The sequence below is a fragment of the Budorcas taxicolor genome, chromosome 11 (assembly GCF_023091745.1).
Source record: "Budorcas taxicolor isolate Tak-1 chromosome 11, Takin1.1, whole genome shotgun sequence".
In the NCBI taxonomy this organism is placed as follows: domain Eukaryota; kingdom Metazoa; phylum Chordata; class Mammalia; order Artiodactyla; family Bovidae; genus Budorcas; species Budorcas taxicolor.
Genome location: NC_068920.1, coordinates 151833549 through 151850276, shown reverse-complemented (window position 1 = coordinate 151850276; position 16728 = coordinate 151833549). Strand labels below are relative to the sequence as shown.

General features: G+C 51.5%; 1 protein-coding gene across 6 annotated transcripts in view; it reads right to left on the bottom strand.

Annotated features, from left to right (window-relative positions):
- DAB2IP (DAB2 interacting protein) overlaps positions 1–16728 on the bottom strand; it is a 210446-nt gene that overhangs the window by 165888 nt on the left and 27830 nt on the right. The window lies entirely within an intron of this gene.

Sequence of the window (16728 nt, the reverse complement as noted above, 5' to 3'; positions counted from 1 at the left end):
TGGACACCGTGGGCACGAACGGGGCTCCCCGGTGAGAGCTGGTAGCTGAGAAGAGGAGGTATCCAGGGTAGGACCTTCTAAGGGTCAGAAGGGCCAGGAGGTGTGTGTCTGGGATGGTGGCTGGAGGCTGGTGCCCACCCCCGGAAGGCTGGCTGAGGCCCCAAGCACTAATAATATTATGATCATCGAAGACCCCACATATTGGGTTTCTTTTACATGTATGCCAGGCCTTGAACTAGGGATGTGATCATCTATCTCAATGACACTTCCACAAATCCTTTGGGGTTAGTACTGTTATCCCTGTTATCCCATTTTACCACAAAGTCTGTACAGTCATCCAGTTGGTCTTAAACCCAGCCAGACTCCAGAGCCCGCAGATCTTTAAACCACTGTATGGGGTTGGGGTCGGGGGTGGAGGGTGTTCCCAGGTGACTCAGTATTAAGCAATCTGCCTGCTAATGTTGGAGATGGAGGAGACTTGGGTTCTATCCTTGGGTAGGGAAGATCCCTTGGAGAAAGAAATAGCAACCCACTCCAATATTCTTGCCTGGTTAATTCCATGAACAGAGGAACTTGGCGGGCTACAGTCCACAAGGTCACAAAGAGCTGGACACAACTTAGCAACTAGAACAACAACAGTGGGGTTGGAGGAGGGTCAACGTTTGCTGACTGGTCAGTGGTGGATATTTGTCATTGGGGAAGGGGTCCCTAGGGGCCAGAAGGTGACCAGGTAGGGGCGGACAACTGTTCTTCCAGCTGGGAAAAGTGGGAGGGCGGTTCCAGCAACTTCCTCTAGCAGCTGGCTGGGGCAGCCACAGTAGGAGCCACCCATCTGAGCGGAAAGATCTGGAAGAGCAGAAGGGACCAGAGGCGGGAAGGACCTTCAGTTCTCATTCTGCCCTTAGGATGCAAACTTGGAAAACAATGGCCACTAAAAATGATTTGATGACTTAAATTTTTGACTGTTGCTAAGTTTAGCACTCAGGGTGGGGTAGGCATAGTGACAAATGACGTGCAAATCTTGACTTCCACCACCAGCCTGATGTCGTGTCCTGGCCCCCTGTTTACCTTCTCTAGCTCCACATTTCCAAATAATAACTTCCAGCTCAGAGAGGGCTTAGAGAAAATGAGATCCCCACTCAGCATCCGCTTAGTAGCTAACACCTAAGCTAGAAAGGGCAATGTTTAACCCAAAGAAATCAATCTCTAATGGTGGAATTTCAGGCACAAGAGCTGGTTTAGAAAAGCTCCTGAAATCACACCAGTTCTCAAGCTGGTAAACAGTAGGCACTCAAACTAAATCAGTGCCTGGCAGTCAATAAATATGTGTCCCTCTAGGCAGAGGCTTGCAGCTCACTACTGTGATGGTCAAAGAACAAGAAGGGCCCCCTGGAGCCACGGAGTGTCGGGAGCCACACCTTCCCACAATCACCCTTCATCTCCTCCCATCACATGGTAATTTATCTGTTGGCTCTGTAAGATAGCATTATATCCGGCCAGAAAGGGCTCCAAGGACTTGTAATTGGACCTTTAAAGTTTGCAGGAGTCTTTCAACATGATATAGTTTCAGCCTAGTTGTTCTCAAGCCTTAAAAACATCTGTAACACCGAAGCTCAGACCCGATAGGGATGGCACACAGGCTGTCAGGGTACACACAGCCCTGCCTCCTCCAGCAAGGTGCAGGCATCCCTCACTAACCGATCACGCTGCTCTTCTCGGCTGAGCCAAGCTGTGGCTTCAGACCCCTGGCAACGCCCAGAGTCTGCTTGGTTTTGTTATAGGAGATGATGGGCCTCGAGGTAAATTCCCTCGCTGGAGGGAAAAAGTGTCTACAAAACTCCACTGAACTTACTAACCATTCATGACATGGGCATCGTGTTTCTGGGCTTGTTGTTGTTTTTGCCTGTGCTTCTTCCCTCTTCCTTTGGTGCCAGTGCCCCAATTTTTCCTAGAGACCCTCTTCTCTGACTCCCATTGCAGCAGAGAAGCAGAGCACCGCCCCCTCATCAAAGCCCCTGGGTGAGAAAAACCTAAGTAACCTTCTAGCCCAGGCTAGAATTTCAAATTTCAACTCATTTGAAATTGGGCCTTTTCTGGGCATTTGCTGGGGCCATTTCCGGGAGGAAGTCCCCACACTTGCCTTTTTCATCCACTGAGCAGATAACACTGAGGTCCTCCCTTCATGCCCTTCTCAGCATCCCCAGAAAGCACGCGCCCTGACCTGCCCTCCCTGCCCAGGGGACAGTGGTGCCCTAGGCACCAGGGTCCAGAGTCAGCACCTCGGGCCGCCCAGAGGAAAGGTCAGGCCAATTCACAGCAGCTGCTCTCCTTCAAGTTTCTCCTAGCAGTCGCCGCTACCTCCCTGGCCCTCTGGGACACCACAGGATGACAGCCAGCGTCAGGGTCAGGCTGGGGCCAATGCCCAGGATTAAACCCCTACGGTGAGGGGTGACCAAACCTGACATGTGCCTCTCAGCTCATTTCCTACAGTAAACCTGCCCCAGTTTCCACAGTCAAGCGACTTCCCGTGCAACCCACACACCTTCAACACAAGACAGGACAAATTCAAAGGCAAGAACTGCATCATCTGTCGTCTCTGCCCCACCCCCATCATAGCCATCACCAGCGGCTCTCCGCTGGCCACCCACGCCTTCCTGGGCATCCCCCTGCCTCTGCACAGGCACCCTCTCCTAAAACAATATTCAGCACCTCTGAATTACCAAAATCAATTGCTCCAAGAAGGAATTTCAGCAGACAGGCACTCGAATAAAGACAGCAGATAATTCCCACTGTCAGGTAATTGCTCCCCTGAGAATGTCTGATAATAAAAGAGGACTAGAAAAGAAAGTATTTTTTCCCCCAGAAAGGAAGGGGGCAGTGTGCATTGGTAAACAGAAGGCTCTTCTCTTCCTTGCTGGCCCTTCTCCCCTTCCTTGACTGTGCCCCGTCGGGACTAGAGCGCAATGGAGTCCCAGGAATTCCCAGTGGTTGAGGTGGGAGACAGTGTGGCTGAGTCCCGGGGCCCCAGCGCTGGGGACTCTGCTAGGTTCTCAGAGGACATTTACCTCTCACGCCCTTCCTTAGCCAAGATCCAGGCAGGCCAGCACCAGGGCTCCGGTTACACAGCAGCTCAGGGATGCATGGTTTGGCAGTTAACCTCTCTCTAGTTCACGTGTCCATCACACCCTTTCAACAAGGCTAAAAGGCCCTTGAGAGCAGGTCAGAGTCAGCCCTCCCTTGCCACCTGGCCCTGAACACCCACATAAAGAACCTCACCACTTGATGCAGGGCATGAGGGAGGGGCACACAGGTTTAGCTGGGACCAGTTACTTGGTTTCCTTGACTGTAAAATGGAGAGATAGCATCAAACTGGACTTCCCTGGTGGCTCAGACGGTAAAGCATCTGTCTACAATGCAGGACACCCGGGTTCAACCCCTGGGTTGGGAAGATCCCCTGGAGAAGGAAATGGCAATCCACTCCAGCACTATTGCCTGGAAAACCCCATGGACAGAGGAGCCTGGTAGGCTACAGTCTGTGGGGTCGCAAAGAGTCGGACATGACTAAGTAACTTTTAGATGTCTACAACAGGCCACATCCCCCGAGGAGGTCACGAAGCTTGGTCAACAGGTATTCCGAGAAGAAAGTATCCTAGGGTTTCCCTGGTGGCTCAGTGGTGAGGAATTCGCCCGCCAATGCGGAAGACACAGGTTTGATCCCTGACCTGGGAAGATCCCACATGCCGCGGAACAACTCATCCCGTGCACCGCAACTACTGAGCCTGTGCTCTAGAGTCTGGGGGCCACAGCTATTGGAGCCCGTGCACCCTAGAGCCTGTGCTCAACAGCAAGAAAAGCCATCGCAACGGGAAGCCCGTGCACTATGACTAGAGAGGAGCCCCTTCTCTCCTCAACTGGAGAAAAGTCCAACCAGCAATGAGGACCCAGCACAGGCGAAAATAAATAAATAAATAAATATTTTTTAAAAAAAAAAGAAGAAAGTGTCCTAAGGTCAGAGGTTTGGAGAATTCTGGGGCAAGCAAAGTTCAGCAGGTTTCTGCATTGCAGAACTTCTCAGAGCCTTTAAAATTGCAAGTGTGGATTGGTACTGTACGAATGGGCATCAAGTATGCAGCCTTTTCCAAAACTCCTTTTCTACAAAGTATCTTCCAGACTGCCTTTCCATGAAACATACCTGGGTCAATGACAGCTGCAGATAAAAGGCATAACAAGGATATAGCAGGACATTTAAGGGGGACTGGTTGGGGAACTCTAGGAAAATGCCATGTAGGCACAATACTTGAGATAAGTCTTGAAGGAACAAGGAAGGGCAAGGACAAGGACATTCTAAATAGAGGGGACCACCCGGCAGGAGCCTAGAGGTAGGGAGACTAGAGGTAGGGAGAGGCCCAGGCCTGCCGGTTATGGTTATTACCTGGAGAAGAACAAGGTAAGACAAATGGGGAGGGTCTTGGGGTAAAGAACACAGTATGGCTTTTTTAAGATCCTTGAATATACCAGCTTACTCATATGAATACTTACATGTGCCAGCATTGTGGGTAGAATGATTCTTACAACTCCTGTGAAATGGAATTTATGGTACCCTCACCTTAGGGCCAAGGACGAGTTAAGCAGCTGTGCCATTTCACGCAGCTACCACGTGGCAGGGCAGGGACTGGAAGCCCCCAGCACATCAAGTTCAGATTCCATGCCCTTGGAAATCCCCTGGTGGTCCAGTGGTTAGGACTCGGCACGTTTCCTGCTGGGGACCAGGTTCAAACTCTGATCGGGGAACTAAGATCCTGCAAGCTGCACGGCACAGCCAAAACAAACAAACAAAAAATGACCTTAATCACTGTACTTCCCCACCCTAGAGCCACTAGGGGCAGGGCAGAATCCAATGCCACCAACATCAGTAGGAGTGAAGAGTCAGCGATTCCTTGCCATGGGACACCTTCTCCCTGGCCTTGGTTTTGATGCATACTCCCTCAGCCAGTCCTCCCCAAATATGTACATAGGTCATTAGTTCTGAATATTTTTAAAAAGCTGTCTTATCAACTATCCCTCTTGGAATGGGCAAGAAGGTGCCAAAACAGCATGCTGGCACCCAAAGAAATAGCGGCCAAACCCATCAACATCCTCAACAAGATGTATGCCTCCCAAGCACGTGGCTACAGCTTGATTTACAGGGTCAAGAAGCTATTCTAAGAGGGAGAGGACCTCTCAAGGCGGGAAAGGCGTCACCATCATCATCAAATACTTCAATAATCGTCTCAATCACAGAAAAGAAGGCACCGGCCGCTTCCTGCACTTCCACAGGAAAGGAAGCGAAGCGAAATTGTTTGCCTTCATTCAATTAGGTAATTAACTAGACAATGCAAAGAGAAATTCCAGCAAGGATATAAATACTTAAAATCCCTGAGCTAGATGGTGAGGAGGATGTCAACAACAGGAACTCAGTGGAGGGGAGAGGCGAGGGTGGAGAGGTGTGTCCTGCACTAAAAACAACAGCAGGCAGACAGCAGCTTTTAATGACAGGCACTTACCCTGCACCAGCTCCATGATAAGCACTTTACCTGCATGACCTCACCGATCCTCAAAACAACTTGGTTACCTGAGGGTCACTATTATCCTCGTAAGACAGATGGGGAAACTGAGGCACAGGCAGCGAAATGACTTGCCTGAGGGCACACAATGGACGTGACAAATATAGCTCTGATTTCAGACCAGAATCTTCATGCATAAGCCTCCACTCCCTCTCTACAGGCATGCCCAAGACAAAGGGGCTCTAGGGATGGATAGGTCTAAACAGGGAAACAGAAGGGATTGGACATCTCGCTCCCCAGCTGTCCTGACTGCCAGGCCTGGGACCTCCCAGCTGACCTGGCTGCAGGGTTGTCTCAGAGAACCAGGCAAGCCTGGGAGAAGTGATTTTGCAATTTTGTTTACAGAAACCAGTGCAGCCGCCTCCAGCACCATTTCCTCCAGAAAGCCCTCCTGATATCTCACCCTCCCCACACCAACCTGTGGCCTCTCCAAAGACTAGGCATGCTTTCTCCCTAGGAACAGACCAAGAGGCTCTCAGAAGGGAGGGAAGAGCTGGACCTCACACTGATTTGAATCTCCCCACCCACCCCTGGGTTTCCTAGATGGCGCTGGTGGAAAAGAATCCACTTGCAAATGCAGGAGACACAAGAGGTACGAGAGACACAGGTTTGATCCCTGGGCCGGGAAGATCCCCTGGAGAAGGAAACGGCAACCCACTCCAGTCTTCTTGTCTGGGAAATCCCATAGACAGAGGAGCCTGTCAGGCTACAGTCCATGGACTCACAAAGAGCCGGACATGACCGAGCATGCACACACACACACACACACACACACACACACACACACACTCATACATACACACACACACCCTCCTCACCCAGCAGAGCTCCTTCGACACTCACCTCAGTGACTTAACCAGCAAAAACAAGCTCGAGTGTAATGTGAATGCCGTGCAAGACAGACTTTCAGTACTATTTTCCCCATCATCCCCTTTCTCTAATCATCCCTGTATCGCACTTAAAAACACACATTCAAAAACCTTATTGTTTGGCCAATTTGTCACTCTGTACCTTTAAAAGAAAAAACAAAAAAGTAATTCATACAGTCATTTTAAATCAGACTTTTCCATACTCAGAATTGCCTTGACCAGAGTCAGTAAGTTCTGGAAAAAGGGATTAGCCCGAGTTTCCCAAGACCAACGCAAAGTTGACTGAGAAGGTCGCCAGTAACAAGGCTAATATGCATAGTGATAAGAGCAAAAACACTAGCACTGGGCTTGCCTGGTGGTCTGGTGATGAAGGATCCTTCTTCCAATGCAGGGGACACAGGTTCGATTCCTGACCCAGGAAGATCCTTCATGCCACAGGACGGCTAAACCCCTGCCCACAACTACTGAGCTCACACACCCCAACTACTGAAATCCGCACACCCCAGAGCCCGTGCTCCACAAGAGAAGCCTCCGCTATGAGAAGCTGGAGCACCACAGGTAGAGAGTGGCCCCCACTCACCGCAACTAGAGAAAGCCCATGTGTAGCAACGAAGACCCAGAGCAGCCAAAAAAATAAATACATAAATAACACTAGCATCTATTAAGTGTTTACAAGGTACAGATATTGTACTGTGTTCTCTAGCTTCAAGTCTAGTTTTACCCCCACAGCAACCCTAGGAGATAGAGATTATTGTTCCCAATGTACAGATGAGAATACCGAGGATCAGAGAAGTGAGGCAACTTTGTCCAAGGCCACACAGCTGGTAGGTGCAGCGGCCAGGACTCCAACCCAGGACTGTTGAATGGATCCTAGACTAACCCCTACCCTTAGCCTCTCCACAATACCAGGGCCCTCTGGGGTGGGAACAAGCTGCTTGGCCTTTTCTCCACTTTCCACCCCAAGCCCCAAGGATTTAGCATCCAACAATAGACCTCTATCCCAAATCTGAATCAATATAGCCTCAGTCATTCCACTCAAAGGGAAATGCCCCCCCAGCAACCATCTTGCCTTAAAGGCACCTTCTGGAGGAGGATGACAAAGGAATGAACATCAACATTGAAAAAGCCAACAGCTACAGGGGGTGAAAAGAGACAGGCCCAGGACTGGTTGTCTGTGGCATGGTTTCTAACATGCCCTTCCCTCCTGGAGGCTGGATACAGCCATACCTGCTCTCCTCTGTTTCTCATCTCTGACAGCTTGAGGCCAGTGCTGGAAGAGGAATACGGGGGATGATGTCAGTCTAGGACTCCTCATTCATTCACCCCCTTCCTGCTCCTTGCCTGCTAATCACACCTAATTTCTCTGTATTTCTGCTTTCACAGGAGTTCACCTATCAGCTGGAAGGCACAAAAGCACAGTGACTGACACCTCAAGCTACGAAATGGAAAAGACTTTCATTCAAACTCCAGCTCGGCCCGTTCCCAGCGGGGTGAGCTTAGGCAAGTCACTTCTCCTCTCTGGGCCTCAGTTTTCTCATCTGCAAAATGGAGATGATAACAGGACCTCCCGGGTCTCTTGTGAGAATCAGAGGGGCTGATACTTGGAAAGCCTTGAGCCCAGATCCTGGCTCACAGAAGTACTCATAGAAAGTGTGAGCTGTTAGGAATGATTACTACAGCCCACAAAGGTGCTGCCCCTCACATACAGCCAGGATGGGGCAGAACAAACACTAACGCTGGGTTCAAGCTCTGGACACAGATCCAGTCTCCTGGAATCTGAGAGATGGCACAGCCCAGAAACTGCAGTTCATGGGCCAAGTACAAAGTCCAAACCCACAGGTTTGTTTTTCTTACACATATACACACAGAAAATCGACAAGTGGCTCAGAGTGAAAGTTCCCAAACCTTGGCATCCTCCCCCATCCCGAGGTGAGCAGTGATCTCATCTGTGTGACTCAGCCGACACCGACGCCAAGAACCTTCTCCGGGAACCCGTAGGCTCAGCACAGCTGGCTCCCAGCCCCAGGAGGAGCCCAAGCTGCAGAACCAAGATTCATGGAGAGCTGGGAACCCCTGCGCTTAGAACCCAGAAGCAGAGTGGCTCTGAAAAAAGCAGGGCAGTGTTGCAGCTAGGAAGGGGCTGGAGATCTGCGTTCAAGTCCCAACAAACCCAGGCCTCTGTCTGCCCAACTCTAAAATGGGTGGATGACGGGTTTCCAATGCTCTGAGAGATCTGGTTTACCTCCCATCCTGCCCGTCAGGGTCTCCCTCTACCTGAGGAAGAAGCAAAGAGCCAATAAAGGTATGGGTTAGAGGACAAAAGGCACTAAGATGTGTGGAAGGAGAGCCTGGTGGTCTGGGAGCTTGCCAGGGGCCAGGAGGCACTCGCCCAGCCTGTAAAAGTTTCAATGAATCAGGCCGGGACAGAAGCGCCTTCCACCAACTTCAGTCACCGCCTCCTCCCTCTCCCTTAATTCCTCCCACCACGGCGAGGACAGACAGACAGACAAGCAGGAGAACGAGCTTAAAAACAGGAGGAAGCCAAGAAGCCCAGACAGACTTTACCCTGGAACCCAGAGGCAGCAGAACATGGGGCTCCCCCTCCTCTATAGCACCAGGTTTCAGACGGAAGGCTGGGGAGGGGCAGGGTGTCTTCTGGATAAAGAAGGATCAAAATAAAAATCTGCTCTACCGGGACTTCCCTGGTCATCCAGTGATTAAGAATCTATGCTTTCACTGCAGGGAGCGTGGGTTCCATCCCTGGCCAGGTGAACTAAGACCCTACTTGCCACATGGTGTGGCGAAAAAAAAAAAAAAAAAAAATCCCCCTTCCCCAAATCTGCTCTACCAAACACCATAAAAGGACACAGGTAGCAAGGCCAGTAGCACACCATCGCACTGCGCTTTTGATAAAGCAGCAACTGCTGTGCTCTGGAATCCTCGATGGCTCCCCACTGCCTACAGCATCAGGCTCACACCCTTTATTATGACTTGCAAGGGGTTCGATCTCAGGTCCTGAGGGTGATTTTCTGCCTCACTCTCATCGCTACCCCACCTCCCCCCACACCTCTGCTTCAGCACTTACAGCCTCCCACGGCTCCTCAACCCTTAGGGCCTTGATCCACCCCCCGCTGCTCCCCAACGCCTGGGGCCTTGATCCATCCTGAGTCTTCCTTGCTGCTTCGCTTAACTGTTGTTGTTTAGTCGCTAAATTGTGTCCGACTCTGTGATCCCAGGGACTACAGCCCGCCAAGCTCCTCGGTCCATGGGATTTCCCAGGTAATACTACTGCAGTGGGTTGCCATGTCCTTCTCCAGGGGATCTTCCTGACCCAGGGATCAAACTTGTACCTGCTGCTTGGCAGCCGGATTCGTTACTGTTGAGCCATCAGGGAAGCGCCTCTTAATAACCGATCCCTATTGTTTCAACCAACCCCTGCCCTCCTGCCGCCTGTTGGCTTTAGACTTCAACTGGGTTCCTGGCAAGAATAAAGAACGTAGCCATTAGTGGGCCAGGGAACAGACCTAGGTTCTGCCACCAAACTCTGGGTTCAGCCTCAAGCAGAACTTGGGCGCACGCCTTCACGTGCTCCTTTATAAAGCAGGCAGTGCGGCCTCTACCCGCATCAGCCGCTGCCAAGCCGCTCGAGTGAGATAACGGAGCCAAAGGGCCCTGCACAGCCTCAAGTCCGACACGAACCCAGGGGATTAGGAGGCCTATTTTTAACTCCCCACTTCCTGACCGAAAAACAAATCCCTCACATACACCCGGCAGATCCCTATCAGGGGGCCTGGCGGAGCCTTTGGGAATTCACTCCTCCCGGAAGCAGCGCCAGCTTTGATGGACGGGAAAGGCTCCCAGATCCCGACTCCAGCCAGCGCCAGCTTCCATTATGTCTGGCTGGGTCCCCCTGCCCCGCGTCAGACAGCCGTTTCCTGGTGGACTCAGTTCACATCTTCTCCAGCCGGTGACAGACAGGGTCACCAAAGCTGCTGAGAAAGGCATTCAGTCATTTACCCATTCATTTACCCCTACCCTCCCACCCCACCCTCTCTGAGGAGGTGGGGCCTAGGACGGCCTAGATAAGAGTCAGCTCTAAGGCAGCCGTGCTAGGATGCTCAGTCCAGGGGTAGAGGAAGGGGTGGAGACCAGTGAATGGAGAAAACAAAAGTGACAGGACACTTGGTAACAAAGGCACGCTGGGAGAGACGGGACTTCAAGGGCCCTTGCTGGCTTTTAACCGGGGACTTGGGCAGCGTCTGAACCTAAAGCCAGACCATCACCAAGCTCGCTTCTCTCCCTCCAGCACCATCAGCATCCCTTGGACCTTACTCCAAGATGGGTCTTTAATAGCCACTGTGACCTACAAGGAGATGAAGACTTCGCACTTGGGGACACAGAGCTCCTTCCTGGTCATGTGGCCCAGCTGTGCGGGTGTTAACCAAAGTCTCTTCCCCTCGGGCCCACCTTGCCCACCTCCCACCACCTATGACCATGTTCAGCAAAGGATGCTAGCAGGGAAGCAAGAGTTTTGAAGGAAAAAAGCCTCATTCTGAATGGGGACCCGTCATCAAGGAGAGCCCCCCTCCTGGCTCAATGACCTTTGCTAAACACAAAGACAGTCAGTCTCTGCAACCCTAGAAAAGTCATGGGATCCCTGGGTGCCTCTGGAACTGTGTCTCAGGACCCCAAGACAATCCCCAGGACCTCACAGACCCTTTGGAAATACCTGACAAACTCTTCTGAGTTCTAGAGAGTCAGGTGCATCTTGGCTATACGCCTCTGAGACCTGTAGTTCAGCCTGCAGGTGGGGGTGCTGACAAGGTACCCTTTTCAGGCCTGGTTCCGGGCCTCTCTGTCTTTGATGCCACAAAGCCAGAATAGACTTTCTTAAATAGCCGATCAAGAACGAGCCGAAGGAGGCAGAAAAGCCTCTCCAAAAAGCCTCTGTGCATCTCTCGGCTGGAGCCGGCTTAGCCCAGAGCACAGACAGACAGGACCTCCACCTGTTCGCACCAGGGAGTAGGATGCAGGCAAACGCTCTGAGCCAAGAGCATAAAAACCAAGCCCAATTACAAGCCAGTGTCCGACTCCACAAGGCTTTATGAGCATTTACCAGACCAAGAAAGGCCCTCGCTGAGCCCCACCCACTCCGTGGGCACCTAGATGAGAGATAGAGCTGGGCCTTGCCCTCAAGAAGTTCAGAACCCATCTCGGGAGACAGACAAGCCGATGACAATGTGTAAAGCAAGGAAGCTGATAAGCGCTGCAAGCCAGGACCGCACAGGGGGACGGCTACCCCTGAGTGATGAGACCGAGTGGAAGTGACATTTGTGCCAGATCCCGAGGGGCAGTTAGAATTTGGGCAATGAAGCAGTGGCCGAAAGAGAAGACCATACAGGAGTCACAGACGGAGACCGGGAAGCAGACAGCTTGAAGAACAGAGGGAGAAGAGGCAGGGAGGGAAGCTGGAGTGGGCATGGAGACTTGATGGCCAGGCCAGGGAGTTATGGGTTTGATCTCGTGGGTGGGGGACAGGGATCCACCCCCAGGAAGGGAAGAAGATGCACGATGGAGGAGAAGCGGAGAGCAGGAGGCTGGCAGAGGCTGCAGTTGACAAGGGCCTGCTTTAGGAAGCCAGAATGCAGGGGGCGGGGGATGGCTCTGGGCATGGAGAGCAGGCAATTGGAAACCCCACAGTCCCAACACAGACGCCAGCTGAGAGGGGCTGGACTCAAGGGAAGGCTGGGGATGTCCCATGGAGAGACAGTAGTGGCTCAGGAGGAGGACAAGAGGCTACGACGTTCTCAGGGACTTCCCTAGTGGCCCAGTGGTTAAGACTCTGTGTTTCCAATGCAGGGGGCATGGGTTTGATCCCTGGTAGGGGAACTAAGATCCCATATACCTTGTGTCACAGCCAAAAAAAGAGAAACAGAGAGACTATGATCTTCTCTTGGTCTCTCGGCCAAGGTTGTCCTGGGCCGAGAGAGGGATGCTGCTGGATCAATCTCAGAGCCCCGTGCTCCCCCTCAGCCCCCATCCACAATCCCCAGTCATTCCCACCATCACCCTCCTGCACTGTTCAGAGTCAGCCACCTCACCCAGCCCTGAGCATCTTCCTGCTGCCCCACCCCCAGCCCAGCTCCCTGAAGGCCCTGGACACTGACCCCACAAAAGCCCTTTTGACTGGTTTCATAACAAGCCCCAGTGCAGCACTCTGCCCTCCAACCCCACCCAACAACTCACCCACGCCCTGAGCCCATCATGAGCAACCCCCAAGTCTGCCCCCAGAAATGCAGAAAAGAAGTGTAACCTGTGAATGTCAAGGTTGAGAGGAATCTTAGAGATCTAGCTAAACATACCCCCAGCCACCCATTACAAACAAGGAAACCAAAGCTTTAAGGGATGACCAGCCCTATCCAGGATCACACAGCCCCATGGTGGCCCAGTCAAAGACTCTGGCACCAAGGCCCCAAACAGGTGGGGCAGAAAATAATGAGGCATGGGATACAGTGTAGAATACACGTGTGCTATCGTCAAGGAGCCTGGGTTCAAGTTCGGACCTTACCACCTCCGCCCCCACACACACAGACATGAGAGCTTTGGACCTGTCACTGCAGCTTCCTGGACTCCAATGACCTCGTCCATAAAATGCGTGTTTACTAATTCAGTGTTTTCAGGAGATCAAAAAGGATCAAGTGGAACAAGGGCTCTGTGTACAGCAGAGCTAGGAGGCTGGGACAGGGACTCGGCCAAGGCCCAGGCAGGCGGTTCCTTTACCCCTCACCCCTCCTGACCCCAGCCCCGTCAGCTGTTTTCCTGCAGGTCAGCAGACCTTCCCACCGACCAGCAGAGTAGCCCTCCAGGGGAAAGGATGGATCTCCAGTGAATTTAAAACCCCAATGCAGGGCTTTCCCAGGCCCAGTGGTTAAGGCTCTGCCTTCCAAAGCAGGAAGTGGAAGTTCAATCCCTGGTCTGGGAACTAAGGTTTCACATACTGAAGGGTGTGGCCAAACAATTTTTTATTAAAATAATAATTTAAAAAACACCAATGAACACTTGGTGTCCCCCCCCCCCAACTCCCCTCCTCCAGAAGTTAGAGAACAGCACCTCCTCTATGAGAGATCAGAGGCCATTGTGGGGCCATGGAGGAGGAAGAGGGTGTGTGTGGAGCAGGTCCTACCCACCTGTCCAGGGTCCCCACCACCCAGGCTGAGAAATCTGTGTACCTGGGCTTCATCCAACATCTTCCAATCCTTCTAGAAAGCAGAGGCTCGATGTCTGGAGGGATGGGGGTGGGAGTGGGGTTGCGAATGGCACTCAGGGCCTCCTGGGAGCCAAGGGCACATGGCCATGCACATCCACTGCGGCGGGAGAGGCCTTATCAGGGTGTTGCTGTCCTCCGAGAGCCTGCCCCATAATGCCTGACATCCACCCAGGAGACTTCCACAGCCCTTCACAGAGAGCAGTCATCCTCCCCACTCCCCGCCCCAGTGGGTATAACATCATGTTCCACGAAGGGGAAGTAACCAGCTCAAGGGAGTGACGTGTTTGTTATATCTCTTAACCTCTCTAAACGTGTTTCTTCATTTGCAAAATGAGGATAAGAAAACATGTGAAGCCAAGACGTGGATTCAGGGGACTTCCCTGGTGGTCCAATGGCTAAGACTCCGTGATCCCAATGCGGGGGGCTGGAGTTTGATCTCTGGTCAGGGAACTAGATCCCCCATGTTGCAACTGAAGAAAACTTGCATCCCACAAAAAAAAGTTCGAAGATCCCACGTGCCTCAACTAAGACCCAGTGCAGACAAATAAATAATAATTAATTTTTTTTTAAAGACTTGAATTCAGATCTCTTGAAACCCATACCCCACATTCTCTCCCTAAGTATACCTTAGGGCTGTGGTTCTCAAACTGTGGTGTGTTCAAGAATGGTCTGGGGAATTTTAAAAAGTGTAGGTTCCTGGGTCTGGAGCAGAGGTGACAGATCGGCATTTTTAACAGGGACCCCAGGTGAGTTAAAAGACGCTAGGAGATCAAACCAGTCAATTCTAAAGGAAATAAACTCTGAATATTCATCTGAAGGTCTGATGCTGAAGCTGAAGCTCCAATACTTTGGCCACCTGACTCAAAGAGCTGAGTCATTGGAAAAGACCCTGATGCTGGGAAAGATTGAGGGTAGGAGGACAAGGGGACAACAGACGATGAGATGGTTGGATGGCATCACCAACGCAATGGGCATGAGTTAGAACAAACTCCAGGAGATGGTGAAGGACAGGGAAGCCTGGCGTGCTGCAGTCCATGGGGCCGCAGAGTCAGGTATGACTTAGCAACTAAACAACAAGTAAGTGAGTGGGAGAAAAGCACCGCCAGCAAACACCACAGACTGAGACACACACACACAACCACACACACGTTCGTGGGCGCACAGGCAGCACAGGACAGAAGCAGAAGTGGAGGCATGGGTCCTAAAGGTAGATGCTGCCTTTGGGATGTAGCTCAGCTCCTTATGGGTTGTGTGACCTTGGGTGGATCTCTTAACCTTTCTAAACGTGTTTCTTCATTTGCAAAATGAGGATAAGAAAAGAATCCACCTCATGGGGCTGTCTTATATGGAAATAGTACGTGTGAAGTGCTCAGTACTGGGTCCTGCATATAACAAACACTCAATAAATGGTGTTATGATCATTGCCGGATTCAGTTTGGTGTGTTGAACGCCTCTGGGAAGGAACAGAATGCAGGCACCAGGGGACCACTGTGAATAATTGAGCCAATAAGAGATGCCTGAAGGGCTATACTAGAACCAGTGGGTAGAAGTAACAGAGACACAGACTTCTACTCCAAACAGGAAGAATTTTTGAACAGACTGGAGTTGCCCAGTCATGAAACCAGCTGCCTGGTGGGCTGCCACTCGAGGAGCCCAGCAAAAAAGACTAGCTGCTCACCAGGTGGAGATGCAGCTTGGAGAAAGCAGAATGGGGATGGAGCGGGTGGATGATCTTGAAGGTGACTTTGGCCAGATTCTGCACGTCAACCCCTCTCCCCATGTGCTGGTTAATTAGTGCATTTGCACTTCCCTGATATTTACAGCCGTTACCATCAAGCATTCAAGAAAGGTGGGAGGAGATCGTAGTAGACAGAAGGCCTTATATCTTCCAAATAATTCATGACAAGGATGGGGATGGATAGGGCTGTCTTAAATCTGAAGCCTACAAACCCACTGAAATCATATGCATTGGAGGGCGGGTATATGCATCTGTGTACTTTTCTCAAAAGGACTAGCTAAGAGCGGCTGAGAAAGCAGTCCACACTGACTTTTGAGAGACAAGGAAACTGAGTCACGAAGGATCTGGGTCACTCTGGCAACAAGAAGGCCCAAGTTCCAGGACGCAGACTGGCAATCCAAAGCTGTTGTCCTTTAAGTCAGATACCTTCCATGCCTAACCTCACAAAAGCCTCACCACACCCTCCAGGAGTGGAAACTTTGAGCTCAGAGAGGTTAGGAAGCCGGCCTGAAGATGCACAGTGGATGAATGGCCAGGCTGGGGTCTGAACCCAGGTTCTTTGGGCTCCAAAGCTTGTGTCTGGTATGTTTTTTTTAACACTCAAGTGGACCATCTCAGGTCAAGAAAATAGAAAGGCATTTGGCTTTGACATTGAGAAGCAATAATGATGATCATTAAAAAGGATGACCCTTATAGGTGACAAGCGACCTACCTAGTCATCCTCAGTCAAAATTAAATTCAAATCAAAATTAATTTCTCCCTTACATAAAAGAGGAGGGCAGGAGAGGAGAAGCACAGTATCCATATGACTCAAGCGAGACAGCTTGACACCTGGAGAGAACAGACCGTTCAGAAACCAGAAAAGCCCACAGTGATTCCCACCAGGCTGGGGACTGGATCCTAGATGGCTTTGGTCCCTGTTCCCACTCTGCTTGCTCAAGATATTTTCTGGAGGGTGGTGTTCCAAGGCAGCCCAGGAAACAGAAGAGAAATCTCACTTCAATAACTCCGCCCCCCTCCCCTGAAAACTGAGGAGTGGCTACTGGTTGAACAAAACAACACCCCACACTTGGGTGCCCCGGGGTGCCTGGCTCTGGGCAGAGAGGAGTGGCTGTCCAGTCATCAGCCTCCAGAGGGGAACTGAAGAAGGGCCGAGGTTTGGAGCGACCACTTGGAAGCGTTGGGGTTGGGAGGCTGCAGAAACCCCCATCAACCCCCACCAGCTGGGGTGCTTTCCTTGCAACACCCCCT